The following is a 13,490-nucleotide window of genomic DNA, read 5'->3' as shown; positions in this document are numbered from 1 at the left end:
GAGGTCACCAGTTCAAAACCCTGGGCTTGCCTGGTCAAGGCACATATGGGAGTTTATGCTTCCTGCTCCTTCCCCGCCTTTCTCTTTCTCTTTCTCTCTCTCTCCTCTCTAAAATGATTAAATAAATTTAAAAAATAATTTGTAAATACCAGGCATTATGGTCTGGCTTAGGGTAGAGAAATTGCAGGGTAGGTGTCAAAGTCCCTGGTCAATGGTCAGGACCTGTTTACCTGACTCAGTTCCAGAGTGGATTTGTTTTCCAGAATGGTATCTGTGGAGAAAGCTTGCCTGGTTCCTGGAAACGCCAGGTAGCAGGGTCGGTGGGTTGGTGATAATGGCAGAGCTTCAGGACTGAGAGCGAGCTTTCCTCCACTGCTAGAATGTAACAGGACCGACCGTGTCTGCCCTACCCCCCACCCCCCCACCCCCGCCAAAACCTTCCAGGGGCTCCCCGTGGCCTGCAAGGCCAGCCACACCCCTCCTGTCCCATCCCTCCACTGCACCCTGCTCCTGCCTGCCTGGGACTTCGTAAGGCTGGTGGCTGTGGCCGTGCAGGTTCCCACTGGGTTCAGGCAGACGGTAAAGAAACTGTGAAGAGCCCTGGCCGGTTGGCTCAGCGGTAGAGCGTCGGCCTAGCGTGCGGAAGACCCGGGTTCGATTCCCGGCCAGGGCACACAGGAGAAGCGCCCATTTGCTTCTCCACTCCTCCGCCGCACCTTCCTCTCTGTCTCTCTCTTCCCCTCCCGCAGCCAAGACTCCATTGGAGCAAAGATGGCCCAGGCGCTGGGGATGGCTCTGTGGCCTCTGCCCCAGGCGCTAGAGTGGCTCTGGTCGCAACATGGCGACTCCCAGGATGGGCAGAGCATCGCCCCCTGGTGAGCAGAATATCGCCCCATGGTGGGCGTGCCGGGTGGATCCCGGTCGGGCGCATGCGGGAGTCTGTCTGACTGTCTCTCCCTGTTTCCAGCTTCAGAAAAATGCAAAAAAAAAAAAAGAAACTGTGAAGCCAGAGGATGATGGTGGGCCATTCTGTTTATTAGTCTCATAATGGCAGAGAATGAGCAAGCAGGCAGGGAAGACTGCTTCTCCCTCTCCCTGCAGACTCACAAGCAAAACAGATTTAGGGGGAAAAAAAAACCTTCTCTAGCAAATAATAGTCAACAGTGATCCCTCCCAAGCAGGCAGACAACAGGCAGTTTGCAATCTGCCACCCTGAAGGCAAGCACCGCAGCCTTACATAGACTATACATACACCTTACATAGACTATACACATGTGACGTTGCCCCATGCTCATGCACCAGTCAGGCAAAGTACAAGGCAAGCAAGCCTAACACACTTGTTACACCCTTGTTTGCCCAACAGACTTCATGCTCCAACCAGAACTGCTGCCAGCTTCCCTCTTTCACCACCCCGGCTCTCAGTGTCCACCTGTGTTCTGCAGTCTGCGGCAAGGGCACAACAGCTAGCTCAGCTCAGCTCACGTAAAACTCGGCTACCCTCACTCCCAACCAGCTTGGTTTAAGGGCTGCTTCTCTGAGCTCCCGTCACACCTTGCAGATGCCTTGACCACAGCACATTCCTCAACAGGATGCTCTGCTCCGGGGTCTTAGGCCAGCTTCTTAGGCTCTATGCTCCTTCTTTGCATCATCTTCCCTTGGTGCATGTCTGTGTCCCAATGTTCTCTTTATATAAGGACGCCCGTCATATTGGATTAGGGGCCACTGACCTCGCGGTTAACCTTAATTACCTCTGTAAAGGCTCTATATCCAAATACAGTCGCACTCTGAGGTACTGGGGATTAGGACTGCAACATATGAATCGGGAAGTGCGGATTAGCGGAACGCAATTCAGTTCATAATATGGCTAAACTTTGTAAGGCTCTGTAGGGCATATTAAGGACTTAAATTTTTATTCTATGCCTAATCAGAAACTATGAAAAAGTTTTAAGCAAGAGAGCAAGGTAAACATCTTCAGATTCAGATCACTGGCCACACAATGCCAAGAACAGAAAGGTGGGGGCCAGAGTAGATGCCCACCGACCAGTCATGGGGCCCCTGAAATAGTCCAGCTAGAAATGAATCTCTCTCTCTTTTTTTTTCTTTTTTGTATTTTTCTGAAGCTGGGAACGGGGAGGCAGTCAGACAGACCCCCACATTCGCCTGACTGGGATCCACCCGGCATGCCCACCAGAGGGCGATGCTCTGCCCATCTGGGGCGTTGCTCTGCTGCAACCAGAGCCACTCTAGCGCCTTAGGCAGAGGCCATGGAGCCATCCCCAGCGCCCGGGCCATCTTTGCTCCAATGGAGCCTCGGCTGCGGGAGGGGAAGAGAGAGACAGAGAGGAAGGAGAGGGGGAGGGGTGGAGAAGCAGATGGGCGCTTCTCCTGTGTGCCCTGGCCGGGAATCGAACCCGGGACTCCTGCACGCCAGGCCGATGCTCTACACTGAGCCAACCGGCCAGGGCCGAAATGAATCTCTTGGTTTAGTGTAGAGAGGCGGCAGATCTGAGATAGATCTCTCAGAAGCAAATAGGCCAGGACTTGGGCACAGGTGGGCTGTCAGGATATTACGGGACAGGGGACTCGACACTTTGGATCTGCCTGGGGCCAGCCAGTCGTGTGTAGGTTCTTGACTTCGTGTAGGAAAAAAATTTACAACATGAGTCCAGGTTATATCTTAAGAGTAGGTTTATTAAAGCTGGGGTCAGTGAAACAAGGAAGGGCCTAGAATAGAAGCTACAGGAGGGAGACTAGGTGTGGCTGGTTGGCTCTCTAGAAACCTTAGGGGAAGAAATGAGCAGAGAAAAGAGGGCCTTAGAGTCTGACCAGGTGGTGGCACAGTGGATAGAGTGTCAGACTGGGCTGCAGAGGACCCAGGTTCAAGACCCTGAGATCGCCAGCTTGAGCGTGGGCTTATCTGGTTTGAGCAAAACTCACCAACTTGGACCCAAGTTCGCTGGCTTGAACAAGGGGTTACTCGGTCTGCTGTAGCCCCACGGTCAAGGCACACATGAGAAAGCAATCAATGAACAACTAAGGTGTTGCAACGAAAAAGTGATGATCGATGCTTCTCATCTCTCTCCGTTCCTGTCTGTCCCTCTCTCTGACTCTCTCTGTCTCTGTAAAAAAAAAAAAAAAAAAAAAAAAAAAAAAGGCCTTAGAGACAGATCAGGGGGTGAGCGCCCGGGAGGAGCTGCCCCTACTCAATACTCAATGTTCCCGTGATTGTAAGTCTTGTGAGGACCCTTGGAGGGCAGGGCAGGAAGAGAGGAAGGGAAAGGTGAGGGCATGCTCCTGGGCTTCCCGTCTGGGGAGCGCTCCCGCTGAGTCCTTTGTTTTGAGGCTTTTTTAAAGTCTGGGAGTTTAGGCGTGGTCTTGAGGGAGGTAGCATATTCATCAGTTTTTCCAGGTGTTAACCACCCCTAGGGTGGCAGTGATGGCCAGCCCCAGGGAAGAGCGCCATCAGCCACCAGGGGGTCGGGCCCCACCTGGGCCTGTAGCCAAAACACCATTGAGGCCTAGATGCTATTATTTCTGAGGAGGTGACACTCAGCATCTGCTGTAAATTGCTCGGCCAGTTTGTTTGGCTGTCTGTCTCAGTTTTCCCGTTCTACCAGCCACAGATTTCCCCTAGCATCTTCCTATCCTGTCTCAGGGAATGCAGGATGGGGAGTCACTGGTGACCTCTGGGCCCTGCTGGAGGCTCCTGTGTGGGGGACCAGTGCTCAGGCAGCTGGGCTGGTTCTGTGAGAACCAGCGGGGGCTGCAGGCTCCAGGCTGACGGTGGCAGGGAAGGGAAGAACCCCTTGCAGGGGTAGGTGGTCTGGCATTGCTCCTCTGGGCTAAGTGCCCGGAGCTCAGACCCCAGCCTCATTAGGACAAACACAGGCAGGCGTCATCCACCCCCACCCCCAGCCAAAAGGCATTGGTTTTATCCATCAACTACAGCTGCAATTTTATTTTTTAGACGGTAAGCGCAAGATGATGGGAGATACATGTTAGCTGACGCGGGGGCTCCCTTGGAACTCCAGAATTGACAAAAAAGTTTACTTTGGAGTGGAAAACATTTGAGATTCAATAGATGCAGGAGAAAAAATAAAGCCTTTTAGAACTTCTCCTACAAGACTAAAAGCAGCAACTTCTGGGAAATGAGGCTGCTAGAGACCCCACCAAGGCCCTGGAGAAGACCCCTCCATCCTGCACGTACCGACATGATCACCACCTTTCTTCCCTGTCATCTCTTCTCCTAAAAACCGATTTGTCTTTGCTCAAGAAACCTGTTCGTTTTTCCCATAGAAGCCATTTCTCCCCCTCCCTGACTTCTAAGACAGAGCCAGCTCCTTCGGTGGTCAACTCCCCTTATGCATAGGAAGTAAACGCTTTGCTCCTGTTAATCTGTCTTTTGTCAGTTTAATTTTAAGACCCGGGTGACTCCGCCTTAGAGGGTAGAGGAAACGTTTATTCTTCTGCCCTCAGATAACAACCAAATCCATAATGCACTGCTGGGAGGCTTCCAGTGGAAGCCCTGGTTAGCGTGAAGCCAGGGACAGAAGCAGCCGCGAAGTTAGACCGTCTGCACCTGTGTGTCGATCTATGAGTGAGAAGGGGGTGGGACATCGCCCCTGCCTGTCCCTTACAAACACCCTTTGCCTTGTCCCTTCAGTAGCCATCCTGAGATGCTCGCTGGTCACTCAGTTTGATAACGCCTGCCCCGCTGGGAGAGTCAGACCCAGGAAGTCCCCCTTATTGTGCGTGCTGTGCACCGCGGCGCTGGGAGGCCGCTGTCTCTTACTCTCCCTCTCCGTCACTCCCTCACCAGCCTGCCCTGTCTCTGACAACCCTCAGCCTGGCTCACAGGGCTCCAGCCACACCAGAATCAGTGGTTCCTGGACGGCCCCACACACGGTCCCATCTCAGGGTTTCTCCCCTTGCTGTTCCCTCCATCCTGTGCACTATTCCCTTATATTTATATTTTTATTTTTTTTTAATTTTTATTTTTTTATTTTAATTTTTTTTACAGAGACAGAGAGTCAGAGAGAGGGATAGATAGGGACAGACAGACAGGAACGGAGAGAGATGAGAAGCAGCAATCATCTGTTTTTTTGTTGCGACACCTTAGTTGTTAATTGATTGCTTTCTCATATGTGCCTTGACTGTGGGCCTTCAGCAGACTGAGTAACCAGCAACTTTGGGTCCAAGCTGGTGAGCTTTGCTCAAACCAGATGAGCCCGCGCTCAAGCTGGCGACCTTGGGGTCTAGAACCTGAGTCCTCCACATCCCAGTCCGATGCTCTATCCACTGCGCCACCACCTGGTTAGGCTATATTTTTAATTTTTTAATGTACTGATTGATTTTAGAGGAAGGGACAATGCCCAGTCAAGCTATACAGCCACGATTCCTGTAGGTTTTTTTATGGCTGCTGCTTATTATTATTATTATTATTTTAATGTTTATTATATTGACTTTGGAGAGAAAGGAAGGGAGAGACAGGAACATCAATCTTCTCCTATATGTGCCCTGACCAGGGATTGAACCAGCAATGCACTTTGGGATAATGCTCTGTTGGGCGGATAAAATGTATTATGCTCACTTTGTTAAAGATAACACGAGGAGGCAGTCACCCAGGTGATATTAATGTGTGTCTCTGGGCAGGTAGGATCTTTGAGCCTGCGGCTTGGTTTTGGGATTAAGCCTTTCCTACCCTTTTTGATGTAGGGCGGTACAATCCTATCATGCCTCAGAGGGTGACTTTGTATTAGAGACTTCCCTGTTTTGTATATTGGATTAAGGGTTTGGATTTCTACACTATAAAATGGGGACGGAATGAGAGTTTGTGCTCTTGGTTCCTGAGGTTAGCATGAGAGAGCGGAGAGAGTAGAGCCAGCAGCTAAAGGAGGCCACGTGGAGGAGGCCAGGAGAAGCAGCCAAGATGGCGGAGTGCTGAGTGAGATGCCAGTTTGTGTAGAGTTTGTATCTGGGATAAGGAAGGAGATGGGGAACTGAGGAGAAGAAGGCTGGTGAGCTAGAAACCTTTGATTCTAGGAAACTCGGATAAGTCAGTGGCTTTGTGAGCACTGAGTGTGACTGGGTTTTGGAGCCCAGAGTGTATTTTTACTTGCCCGCCGGGTGCAAGGTAGGATTAAAGGCTATGGCCCACCAGTTTTTGGCTCCATGGTTTCTTTACCGACTGTCCGAATCCAATGCGAACCTGCATAGGCCAGAAGGCTGCTGTGATAGTGGCCCTGGCCTTGGCTTCTGGCTTTACATGCTCCAACTGTTGCAATGTACTGTACCCCAGGTGCTGAAAAGTACTATACCTCACTTCTGCAGGTTCACATAGAGACACCAAGTCCAGATGAATTTTGAAGAGTTTTCATTAAACGAGAAGATTTATTAAATATGCCAGCTGCATATGACTTACACGGGGCCTTTGCAAACCCAAATCATGTGCGCCAACTACATTTCAGGGGCTGGTTATATACTCTTGATCACACACGGGCGGGGAAGAGCATAACATCATGGCACAAGCTTACAACATTTGTTTAGGGCAGTGGTCCTCTAAAGCCAGTAGCCAGGGTCACCATCACAGCCACCTGGCTCATGCAGGTTCGCATTGGATTTGGACAGTCAGTAAAGAAACAATGGAGCCAAAAACTGGTGGGCCATCATCTTTAATCCTAGCTTGCACCTGGCGGGCAAATAAAAACACACTGTGCTCCACACTCATATTCAGTGCTAGAATCAAAGGTTTCTAGCTCACCAGCCTTATTCACCTCTGTTCCCCATCTCCTTCCTTCTCCCTGCACAAAATCTGTACTAACTGGCTTCTCACTCAGCACTCCACCATCTTGGCTGCTTCTCCTGGCCTCCTCCACGTGGCCTCTCTCTGCTCTGCTCTCTAATGCTAATTTCAGCAACCGAGAGCAAGAGCGCAAGCTCCGGGTCTGTCCCACTTTAGTGTAGAAATCCAGACCTTTAATCCAATATACAAAATAGGGAAGTCTCTAATACAAAGTCACTTCTCTGAGGCATGATGGGATTGTACCACCCCACATCAAAAAGGGTGGGAAAGGCTAAGTCCTAAAACCAAGCCCCAGGCTACAAGCATCTTGCCTGCCCCCAGCCCACCCCCAACACACGTTAATATCACCTGGGTGACGGCTTCCACGTGGTCAGTGACATCTTTTTTTTTTTTTTTTTAATTTTATTTATTCATTTTTAGAGAGGAGAGAGAGAGGGAGAGAGAGAAACAGAGAGAGAGAAGGGGGAGGAGCTGGAAGCTTCAACTCCCATATGTGTCTTGACCAGGCAAGCCCAGGGTTTCGAACCGGCGACCTCAGCATTTCCAGGTCAACGCTTTATCCACTGCGCCACCACAGGTCAGGCTTTTTTTTTTTTTTTTTTTAATTTTTAATTTTCTGAAGCAGGAAACTGGGAGGCAGTCAGACAGACTTCCGCATGCGACTGGGATCCACCCGGCACGCCCATCAAGGGGCGATGCTCTGCCCATCTGGGGTGTCACTCTGTTGCGACCAGAGCCACTATAGCGCCTGGGACAGAGGCCATGGGGCCATCCCTAGCGCCCGGGCCATCCTTTGCTCCAATGGAGCCTCGGCTGCGGGAGGGGAAGAGAGAGAGAGAGGAAAGAGAGGTGGAGGGGTGGAGAAGCAGATGGGTGCCTCTCCTGTGTGCCCTGGCCGGGAATTGAACCCAGGACTTCTGCATGCCAGGCCGACACTCTACCACTGAGCCAACCGGCCAGGGCCAGGCAGTGCCATCTTTAACAAAGTGAGCATAATATATTTTATCTGCCCAACAGGTCCCTAATATGCATGGACCAGTTTAATGTCAGAAAATATTTTCATGGACCGGCCTTTAGGATGGGACGGATAAATGCGCAAAATAAAATTATGTGACTGGCATAAAAACTTTGATTTTTTTTTTTTTTTTTTTACAGAGACAGAGAGTGAGTCAGAGAGAGGGATAGACAGGGACAGACAGACAGGAACGGAGAGAGATGAGAAGCATCAATCATTAGTTTTTCATTGCGCGTTGCAACACTTTAGTTGTTCATTGATTGCTTTCTCATATGTGCCTTGACCGCGGGCCTTCAGCAGACTGAGTAACCCCTTGCTCGAGCCAGTGACCTTGGGTTCAAGCTAGTGGGCTTTTTGCTCAAACCAGACGAGCCCACGCTCAAGCTGGCGACCTCAGGGCTTCGAACCTGGGTCCTCTGCATCCCAGTCTGACGCTCTATCCACTGCTCCACCGCCTAGTCAGGCAAAACTTTTATATTTTTAAATATAATTGTCGAACTTACAAAACAAGTGTCAAGAGTGAGTCTTAGACGGATGTAACAGAGGGAGTCTGGTCATTTTTTAAAAATAAAACATCGTTCAGACTTAAATATAAATAAAACAGAAATAATGTAAGTTATTTATTCTTTCTCTGCGGACTGTTAGATTCAGGGAGTACTGACATGCTGGGGCTGCCAAGAGTGTACAAGGTCCCTGTGATGCTGAGAACAAAGAGTTCAGCAACATCCTGCATTGAGTCAGAGACCCTTATCAGAAGTTTATGTTTGAAATTCTCCACTGAGTAATACCCCCCCCGTAACTGCGCACGACCTCCCTAGCCAATGACTAACAGCCACATCAGCTTCTGTATGATGCTTGCTCATCCTAGATAACCACCCTATAAAAAGGAGCCATTTTAGAAGCTCGTGGCTGCAGTGCTCCAGTCTCTTCAGAGGCGTGGGTTGCCTGCAGTCCCTGCGCAGGTTTGGGGGGGCTGCAGTGTTCCCCTGTGTGGGTTACCTGCAGTCCCTGCACAGGTTTGGAGGGCTGCAGTGCTCCAGTCTCTTCGGAGGCGTGGGTTGCCTGCAGTCCCTGCGCAGGTTTGGGGGGGCTGCAGTGTTCCCCTGTGTGGGTTACCTGCAGTCCCTGTGCAGGTTTGGGGGGCTGCAGTGCTCCAGTCTCTTCGGAGGCGTGGGTTGCCTGCAGTCCCTGAGCAGGTTTGGGGGGGCTGCAGTGTTCCCCTGTGTGGGTTACCTGTAGTCCCTGTGCAGGTTTGGGGGGCTGCAGTGCTCCAGTCTCTTCGGAGGCGTGGGTTGCCTGCAGTCCCTGCGCAGGTTTGGGGGGCTGCAGTGCTCCCTTGCATGGGTTGCCTGCAGTCCCTATGCAGGTCTGCAATAAAACTTATAAAATTTACTTTGTGTCTGCTGTGGCCTGTCTCCTAGGATGTAACAGATGGAGGCCCCAGCGAGATTGGCCGTGTAAGACCCCTCCTCACGGAGTGGGCTGCAGCAGACATTGGTAGCTGGCCAGCCTCCGGCAGTTGCCGTTTGGAAACTGAATTTGGCTGATTTGAAACATTTGGAGTCTCGAGACTGTTTGGTAAGGAAGCTTCCTCTTTGAATATTTGGAAACAGAGCTCTGGTTAGAAAAGGGTGTAGTGGAGCAGGCGGGACGCCACCTGATTTCTCCCCACCCGGTCGGAGAACGCAGGACGCTGCCTTCTCCCTTTGGTTTTGGTTTAGAAGTTTTGTTTGTTTTGTGTTCATATTTGGTTTGTTTGTCTGCTACTGGAATGGCCAACTTAAGAGCAGACTGGCCAAACCAAGGATTGCTAGACCCATAGAAAACATAGAGAGTTTAGCGTACTATCACCAGCACCCACCTGCAGGCAGGTGGCACAGTCAGTATGCAGCCCAGTACAGCAGCAGAGGTAGAGAAAGAAAAGGCAGCCAGGCTGCAGCTGGCTGCAGGAGAAGTGGCAGGCTCCCCTCACAGTTTCAGGCACTTGCCCCTCCCCCTTGGGCACCAGCTCAAGGGCTGAGCCACTGCTTAGTCAGGCAAAAGATAACAGTGCAGTAAGCTAGAGGCTATCATCACCTTGCTACAGCCCCCTGCCCTCCTCTGCTTTGGCTCTGGGGAATCCCCACCTCCTATCTGGAGCCAGACCCAAGGAGAAGATTTAGGGAATACGGCCCCTTCTAAACCCACTGCTTTAGCCATAATAGAATTGTATAGTCTGTCAAGTACAAAGACTTCCTTTTTGTACCAAGGATCTGTTGTTGTATTCCCAATTTTGCTCTCTTAGTCAAGCCCCTCAGTGAGATATTCTGAGCATGGCTTTTAAGGTCTATAATAACCAAGGAAGTAACAGAAAAGGCAAATAAGGCCCAAAAGAAGTCAGGAAATACCAACTTTTGGCTCCAGCGCCCTAAGGGGCTTCATAGCTTTCATCAAGGCCCTGCTCCAGAGTGGAAAGAAAGGTCATTGGACTGAAGCCTGCCAGGCTTCCCAGCCCCACCGGTTGACACACTTGTGCTGTGGAAAGAGGGACATAAGAAGGTAAGCTGCCCCCTTGCTCCATAGAGGGAGGGTTCAGTCTCTTCTAGCCCTGCTCCAGCTACCTGTGACCTGACCTTGCCCAGCATGCTGGGAATTGCCACTGAAGGCCTAAGGACATCGTTCAGGAGCCTAAGGTATTTCTTCCAAGTAGCAGATAAGCTAATCTCATTTCTTGTAAACACAAGGGCCATCTACTATGCCTTGCTTGAATATTTAAGTTTTATTTATCCCTCAAGGATCTCCACTGTGGGTATTGACAGTCTGGTTTTATTGCTTTATGTTTAGTGTATCCTTTATTTCTCTTATCTCAATGCCCCATGCCTATTATAGGCTGGGACCTGCTGCTAATTCCAGCTAGAAGCAGTAGTCACTAGGACTTAAACTCTAACTTCAAAGTGTAGAAATGTAACACCCTTTCCCTAAGTACTTACAGGTTTTATAGGTTACTCAGCAAACTGTTCAAAGACTGTCCAAGAGGCACTTCTAGCAGTACACCACCCAAGGACTGACTCCCACGTAGACGGGTCCAGACACCATGATCCCGACAACTCCCACTACTGCCAAGGTATAAGGCATACCCGCCTGGGTCCACCGCAGCCGGCTGAAGCTTGCAGTCCCAGCAGAGACACCTTTGTGGACAGCGAAGACTGACCCCACCAACCCTTGTAAGCTGACCCTGAAAAGGACAGCATGCCCTGCTTCAGCCACAAACCAGAAGTTAACTGGTCCACGCATGGAGACTTTGGGGAGGGAGGGAAACTAAGGTAAAGGAAAGCCAAGTAAGTCATCTTAAGGTTTGATGCATGTACTGCTATGAGTCATACAGAAAGGGGGTGTAAGTCCCTTGGCTGAGAGAGAAGCTACAAGGTAAATGAAAGTTATGTATGTGCTCATAGCTACCACTATAGAATAATCTGTGAATATTGGTCATGTGTCCAATAGGCTACTTATGAAAAGGACACCTCCAAAAAGCAATCTTTAAAAGAGGATTACTTAGTACTAACTTAGTCCTTGTTGAAGGTTAAGGTTTTTAGGAATTATGATAAATTAGAAAGGAATTGTATAGTTTTGATAATAGAAGGTATAAGGTATAGAAATACTTTTGAAAAGAAAAGGAAAAGCAAGTTGTTATGAAGGCCAGTTATTTCTGGATAAGAAAGTGCATAAAAGCCTGACCTGTGGTGGCGCAGTGGATGGAGCGTCAATATGGAAATGCTGAGGTCGCCGGTTCGAAACCCTGGGCTTGCCTGGTCAGGGCACATGTGGGAGTTGATGCTTCCAGCTCCTCCCCCCTGTCTCTCTCTCCTCTCTCTCTCTCTGTCTCTCTCTCTCTCTCTCCTCTCTAAAATGAATAAATAAAAATAAATTAAAAAAAAAAAAAGAAAGTGCATAAAAGTTGAAGGTTTGTGTAAGTTGCAGAAGGTTAGTGTAAGTTGCAAAAGGTTTGTGCAAGTTGTAAGAAGTTAGTACAGAGAAGAAAAATGCAAGGCAGAAAGAAATTAGTCCGTAAAGCTTGTAGTACTAAGTGCACACTATCAGCATGCCAGCACATACTAGGGAGGACCCCTGACCTAATTAGCTTATAGCTACAGCTAAAGTAGAAAATTCTCATGAGCCCCAGCCTTATACCATTCTCCCCACTGATGAAGAATCAAGGATTTGATTTATGCCCAAAAGAGATGGGGGAATGTTAGATTCAGGGAGTACTGACATGCTGGGGCTGCCAAGAGTGTACAAGGTCCCTGTGACGCTGAGAACAAAGAGTTCAGCAACATCCTGCATTGAGTCAGAGACCCTTATCAGAAGTTTATGTTTGAAATTCTCCACTGAGTAATACCCCCCCCCCCCCCCCGTAACTGCGCACGACCTCCCTAGCCAATGACTAACAGCCACATCAGCTTCTGTATGATGCTTGCTCATCCTAGATAACCACCCTATAAAAAGGAGCCATTTTAGAAGCTCGTGGCTGCAGTGCTCCAGTCTCTTCGGAGGCATGGGTTGCCTGCAGTCCCTGTGCAGGTTTGGGGGGCTGCAGTGCTCCCTTGCATGGGTTGCCTGCAGTCCCTGTGCAGGTCTGCAATAAAACTTATAAAATTTACTTTGTGTCTGCTGTGGCCTGTCTCCTAGGATGTAACACGGACCAGTACCAAATGGCCCACAAACAGGTACTGGTCCAAGGCCCAGGGATTGGGGACCACTGGTTTAGGGTATACACAAAAACATTAAGACTTTCAAGATAACACAAAGATGTTTACAAATATTTTAGGATTCATCTTTCCTCCTTTGCCTAGAGGTATGTTACTCTCAAGATTCCAGGAAGGAGGAGGAACTACAATCAATGCAAGCTGGTATGTAAATTCTATCTCCCATTGAAAGAGAAGAAGTTTCTCGGTTAACCTTTATTTTAGATTTAAAACTAAATGACCCATTGTTCTTGCAACCCAGAAACTTCTACATTCCCCTGACCAGGCGGTGGCGCAGTGGATAGAGCGTCGGACTAGGATGAGGACGACTCAGGTTTGAGACCCCCGAGGTTGCCAGCTTGAGCACAGGCTCATCTGGTTTGAGCAAAAGCTCACCAGCTTGAGCCCAAGGTCACTGGCTTGAGCAAGGGGTTACTCAGTCTGCTGAAGGCCCGCGGTCAAGGCACATATGAGAAAGCAATCAATGAACAGCTAAGGTGTTGCAACGTACAACGAAGAACTAATGATTGATGCTTCTCATCTCTCCGTTCCTGTCTGTCTGTCCCTGTCTATCCCTCTCTCTGACTCTCTCTGTGTCTCTGAAAATAAATAAATAAATAAATAAATAAAAACTTCTACATTCTTCTCCCTCCCCTCCCCAAAGGAAGAATGGGACAGAAAAGACTGACCTTTCCTCCTAAAATATCAATATTAATTTTTCAGCTTTTTGGTACCTAATACACAACCAATTGAGCATCCATCCGGCCAGGGCTATGTGGCGTATTCTTTTGAATCCTCTAGGTCTCGGTTCAAATATCTTAGGCCTCCCCTGATGACCTATCTAAATGAAGGAATAAAGAATGCATTCAGCCTGACCGTTGGTGGCGCAGTGGATAAAGCATCGACCTGGAAATGCTGAGGTTACTGGTTTAAAACCCTGGGCTTGCCTGGT

General features: G+C 49.4%; 1 long non-coding RNA gene and 1 other non-coding gene across 4 annotated transcripts; both read left to right on the top strand.

Moving 5' to 3' along the window:
• The first annotated feature begins 597 nt into the window (after window positions 1-597).
• Window positions 598-673, top strand: TRNAA-AGC (transfer RNA alanine (anticodon AGC)). The gene has a single exon. It is a non-coding gene; the product is annotated as a tRNA-Ala (tRNA).
• A 7,852-nt stretch (window positions 674-8,525) lies between these two features.
• LOC136391297 (uncharacterized) lies at window positions 8,526-11,376 on the top strand. Of its 3 annotated transcripts, none has more exons than XR_010748835.1 (4): window positions 8,526-8,833; window positions 9,131-9,395; window positions 10,221-11,119; window positions 11,223-11,376. It is a non-coding gene; the product is annotated as an uncharacterized lncRNA (long non-coding RNA). The 3 variants fall into 3 exon arrangements; XR_010748837.1 differs by having other exon boundaries at window positions 8,527-8,833; window positions 10,780-11,119; XR_010748836.1 differs by lacking the exon at window positions 8,526-8,833 and adding an exon at window positions 8,925-9,013 and having other exon boundaries at window positions 9,068-9,395.
• Window positions 11,377-13,490: the final 2,114 nt, after the last annotated feature.

This window comes from Saccopteryx leptura, chromosome 2, assembly GCF_036850995.1.
Source record: "Saccopteryx leptura isolate mSacLep1 chromosome 2, mSacLep1_pri_phased_curated, whole genome shotgun sequence".
NCBI lineage: Eukaryota > Metazoa > Chordata > Mammalia > Chiroptera > Emballonuridae > Saccopteryx > Saccopteryx leptura.
This window is presented reverse-complemented; position numbering and strand designations above follow the sequence as displayed.